The following is a 6000-nucleotide window of genomic DNA, read 5'->3' as shown; positions in this document are numbered from 1 at the left end:
CCCGAGCTACTTGCTCAGCAACATGACTGGAGCTACTTGCTTAGCAATATGACTGGAAAGGGGGAACTTTGTGGCAGGCTTAACCTCTCCATCTTCCTGGGTCTTAGACTGAAGTTTCTCCTCCAGAACCACTATAGTCAATTGTTTGAATTCCAGGAAAGAGGTACTCGGATGCTGGATGGACAACATCTTTAGATGACAATTCAAAATCTTGTCCAACACAACTTCTATGAATTGTTCTCAAAGAGTCTGATCATTACCTCAGCTTCTCGACGGTCCACATGGATGATGGCACTGAAGGCTTCCTGCAGTGACAAAGCAAACTCTCTGAGGGACTCTTGGGGTTTATCCTCTTTCCAATAAAACTCTTCTTCAACTCTGAAGCGGTCTTTGATTCAAAACTGATCTTTAGTCTCTCCAACATCTGATCAATGGTTTGGCGTTCAGACTGAGGCCAGGACTTGACCTCGTAAAGTGCTGCTCTCTGTAGCTGGCCAATTAAGTTCTCCACTTTCTGCTCCTCAGTGACAGGGTACAGTTTGAAGGTAGCCTGCATTCTCTCTCTGAACTCTCTGTATGTGTGAGGTGCTCCCTCATAGTGAGGGAAGCCAAGGGGCGCCGAAGTAATATGGCATGCTCAGAGGCATGATATATAACTGGCTGCTATGACTGCTGAGAAGAACTAGCATTCATTGGAGTACTATGTAAACTTCTCCATGGCTGCGGCAGTTGTGTCGCTGATGAGTCTTCCCTCTTCATGCTGTAGCTATCTTCACTGCAAGACATTACGACATTACTCTCAATATCTCACACCAGACTAGATGTCTTTTGCTAACTCGAATTTTGGGAGGTGTTGCTATGGGCAACAGACAAGAAATGGGAGCGTAGCCCGTTTAAGAGTTGCAGCAGCAACTTGCTTTGGTAAAGTGGGCTATACCAGAGGGCAGATAAAGATTCAGACAGTCTCCTCCCCTTGGTTTCTCCAGTTGTACTCACGCAAAATTCTACAGCTCGCTATTTTCAGGCCAAGATGAACATAAGGTACAGAAGTAAAAATCCTGTTCATGTTGCCAAAATTTTTGGTGTAATATACGTCACACCTGAGTACGAGGTGCAGGAGGTACTATTAGGCCCAGACGTAGATGCGGAGCGGTGGTGTGGCTTTTCTGGGTGGTGTGCAGTTTGGGGTGTCACGGTGCTCCTACCTGGTTCCTGATGCTCCAAACCCGTTCCCAGGGTACATCTGTATGAGGTAGGTAGGAATAAGGCAGATCACACCTTGTATGAACAGTTCAAATACTTTACTGGATAACACTATGATGAATTACATCTTCTTATGAATTTAGCCGTGACATTGGATTTCCACACAGACATTGGTTAGTTGGCAAATGGCAAATCTATAACAGCGGTTTAGCCTTGCTGCGATGGGCTCCGAAAACACTGTCTGGAGAGATATAGGGAGATATAGGACATTGTCACCTCCAGCCCAGCTTGTCTCAACTGCCAACTGTCATCTCTCCCTGGTTACCATAGTGACCAGGCTGTAGAGGACATTGATCAGACATCCTCCAATACAGTCCCTTGCCAACACAAAATACCACCACCTGCTGGTCTCCACTTGAGTGTGACGGATCCGGCAAACCGGCGAAATGCCGGATGTATGAAAGCACCCTAACACAAGTACCACTACATCACCGATGCGTTAATAACTCATTGCTTTTTGTTATGCATATAACACATTGGGGTGAGTTTTAACAAGCCAAATGCATACAAATAGCCAAAGATTTTTTTAAACTGTTTTTTGTATCCTTTTTTCTTTTTTTAAAAAAGCAGCTCAACATTGTAAAAAAAATAAAGTGAATACTTACCTAGCAATCTGCCGCAGCGCCTCTCCTCTCTGTTTCCTGCTCTCCACCGGTCTCCTTACTTCTTTTTCCATCAGTTATGACCATCTGCCCCGATGTTTCAAAGTTCCATTTTTACAATTTTGCTACCTGAGGCCCTCTTCACACGCACGTGCCTCCAGTACGTGTTAAGTCTGTTCCTGCATGTACCGGAGACACGGGCACACGTACTCCAATATTAATCAATGTAGTGAGTTACACGTTCGTTTTTCCATACGGAGCGTGTGTTCGTGTGCGTGATACGTTTGTTGGTGCGTGAAACACGGAAGCATGTCCATTTTTCACACGGAACATGCACACACGCACCCATTAAACTCAATGGGTCCGTGAGCACACGTACGTGACACGGATGCATCTCCGTATGGTCGGTGTCCGTTTTTTTGCAAATAGGGTAATGATTGTATCATTTTGGAACAGGGGCATGTGATTAGAAAAGGTCCCTAGGAAATCGCATTTATCTTGCAGGACACAGTGAGGGTGAGTGAATTGAACACACCAGCAACATATTATCCCATTCATTACATGATTTTTTCCAACTACACGTACTAGCAAAATGAATGGCATACGGATGGAATACGGATTACACACGGACTACAAACACGGACACACGCACATCTCATACGGACATACGGATGACACGCGCATCACACACGGAGCCAGAAAACAGACATTAAAAACGCAACACGGACATGAAATACGGTACGCATAACACGTACGTGATTTACACACACATGTGAAGGGGGCCTTAGGAGGAGTTTAGTAGCTTGTTCTACCATTTCCTTAGTACATATCATAATAATGTCCCTCAGCAGGATACTGGAGGTAAATGCACAGAGCGTAAATGCAGTAGAATTGCCGCAGCAGAATATCCACAGTGATAAATACTTATCACATATTTTTTCCTGTTGAAGTCTATACGTAGGATTAACATAGATATATGTTGGGAGATTCTCCAGGAACATACAGTATGACGGAAGGACAACAGAAACCTAGTGCTAGCCAAAGTAGTACAGTTAGGCTATGTGCGCACGTAGCGTTTGTCCCTGCAGAAATGTCTGCAGCGATTTGAACAGCACACGTGCACTTCAAATCACTGCAGAAAGAGTCCGTAGTGAAAAAAAAAAAGCCGATTCCATGCGCTCTGAGTGCAGCCCCTCTCATAGACAGAGCGGGGGATGCATGCAGAGCGCAGGAAAGAAGTGACATGTCACTTCTTAGAACGCCCGCTTCCGGCAGCAGCCGAAGCGCTGCGCTCTAATACGCCACGTGCGCACGTCTCCTGCATAATCTTCATAGATTATGCAGGGGAGGCAGGACGCATGCAGTTACGCTGCGGTGCAGATCGCAGCGTGACTGCATGCAAATACGCAACGTGCGCACATAGCCTAATAGTATGTATGTCTCTTACTAAAATGCAATTACTGACAAAAACCTGTCCTTCCTTTCCATGGTAGCAAAATGAGAAATTGTCTGGATCCAGCAAGTTGGTGCCCAGAAAACCTGCCATTTTTTTTTAGAGTTTGGCCAAAGAAATTGTACTTGAAGTTTTTCATATCTTCCATTCCAGCAGATAAAAAGCCCTCAAGTTTTTCATCTTTTTCTTTTTGACCTCCCGCAGTTGTGTAAACCCACATGACTTTGTTAATAATTTCACTGTATAGTCTGGAAAACATCCAGCCATGTTGAGGTGTCCTGCCAACGATTCCATATCCTCAAGTATTCAGAGAGCCAGAAGAGATAAAAATAGCTGGTTAGGAAAATGTTACTACACTGGGGATCCTGTGAGAAGCCCTCTGCCGTTCGCTCTCAGGGACCTGGATTGGAGCAGAATCCCAGAGATTCTGGGTTTCATATTCTGTACTTCATCATGGGGGATAAGGACGTGCAATGTGATGTGAGTTATTACACTTTATTTATATCACAGTGCACCAATATATTCCCCAAAAATAAGACACTGTCTTATACTTTTTTTTATACTTTTTGTTTTCCCCCAAAAAAGCGCTAGGGCTTATTTTTGGAGTAGGTCTTATTCTTGGGGAAACATGGTTGGGGGAAAGTTTACCCTCCAAAAAAGAAGACCCTCCCTCCTTCCCAGGAAACTCATACTTACCAGACCCCGGAAGTTTGTGTGGTTCCCATGTCCTCTCTGTGATCTTCGGCGGGCGCTCTCAGCAGATATGCTGCACGCCGTGCTCCCCTGCTTCTGTCTGACACACTCACACATATCTTATACACATACACACAGAATCACCAATCAGATCACACACACACAATCACCGATCAGATCACACACGCACATACTCACTAGTCAATCACCACATCTGGCCGTACAGAATGCCTCCGGCCACAGGTAAAGGTGGGAGGAGGTTACACACTGCAGGTCCTGTAAGCATTCCACTTGCAGGTCCTTACGCTCCATCGCACTGTGTCTCAGGATTCTGCTAGCCAGAAGAAATCGGTATCGCTGGATGTGGTGAGTGTGTGTGCGAACAGATGGGTGATTCTGTGTGCAATCTGATGTGTGTGGGCGTGCGATCACTGCAGGTCCTCTGCTCGGCGTCTGTGAGTGTGATTGTGGGGTGCCTGCTGTCTATAATGAAGTGTCCTGCAGTATTCTTTAACTTTTTTAGCTGCATGGACACTTCATTATTGAGCCCCAACTACGGCTTATTTTCGGGATAGGGCTTATATTTAAGTCTTGCTCCAAAAATGCTGAAAATCTTTTTTATATTTCTGGGGGAGGTCTTATTTTTGGAAAAACACAGTATCAATTATTGATAAAACGGTAACAAATGGAAATTGCTGGTTACTGGGTGGTTTAGCCAAAGTATGTGGAACAGATATTGAAAAATATTTGCTGTCGGTGAATGCTCAAAGACCATTACCTACACCGGATACAATAGTATACACACTCAGCTGAGAGCAGGACTGTGTGTCTACAGCATGGGTCCCCAATTCCAGTCCTCAAGGGCCGCCAACAGTGCATGTTTTCAGGATTTCCTTAGTATTGCACATGTGATAATTTAATCACCTGCGCAGTTGATGATTCCAACACCCATGCAATGCTAAGGAAATCCTGAAACCATGCACTGTTGGCGGCCCTCGAGGATTGTAGTTAGGGAACCCTGGTCTACAGGTATAAGACCAGGGAGAGGAAACAAGAAGGTTAAAAAAACTAAAAGTATACTAAATGGGTTATCCTCTCACCCCATATTTGATAACTTATCCATCAGCTGAAAACAGCTCTGGTGGTGGACAATGTAAATAGATGGGCCCTGAGTCATCAAGATTGGTGATCTTCATGCTGATTTTGATGAGTGAGCAGGAGCGGTATGAGGCTCCTGATTTAATAAGAGACTTATGCCTCTTATGAATCAGGAGCTTCTGATGAGTTGTGTGCACGTCCATGTGTGCCTTGCCACAAATCTTACTCAATTTCCTGCTGGTGTAAGATTTGGGGCATAGCAAATGCCGCCGCTCATCATAAATTTCATCAGCGTCAGTCACCACACCCCCAACCTGACCCAGCTCCATCCACTTGGTTGAAGCTGGGAAAAAATGCCATGTAAACGCCAGAGGTGGCAATATTTTAGCGCAGACTCTATTTTGCGACTGTTCAAAGCTTTTATGCCAGAATTCCGGCATAATAGCTTTGATGAACTGGGTGCATGGAATGGAGCTGTAGAGTGCATCTCCATTCCACGTGGATCCTGCAGAAAAGCTCTGCACATGATTGGTGGGGGCGCCAGACCCCATCAATCTCATTTTCATGGCTTAGGGTATAAGTCCTATTGCAAGGTCATCATATGGTAATGGCACACAGTCACTTTAAGAAATTGTACAATTGTTCATTTATACAGAGCATGAGCTTTTATGGACAAAACTGGAAAACTGCTATAAGACTGTGTTGATCTTGAACTACATTCTTAATCTACATATATGCAGCGCCCCAAGGGGCAGGTGGTTAGCCTATTCATTGCCGGGCCATTGAGGGTCAGGTCAGGCAATGTCACGGGTGGCCTTGCCCGGTTCCGTTGCCCCGAGGCGTACAGCAAATGAAGGGGAAGTGGGGTGATTGGGAAAGTTTGTCATGATG

The sequence above is a fragment of the Anomaloglossus baeobatrachus genome, chromosome 2 (assembly GCF_048569485.1).
Source record: "Anomaloglossus baeobatrachus isolate aAnoBae1 chromosome 2, aAnoBae1.hap1, whole genome shotgun sequence".
In the NCBI taxonomy this organism is placed as follows: Eukaryota; Metazoa; Chordata; class Amphibia; order Anura; family Aromobatidae; genus Anomaloglossus; species Anomaloglossus baeobatrachus.
Note: the sequence above shows the minus strand (reverse complement) of the source record.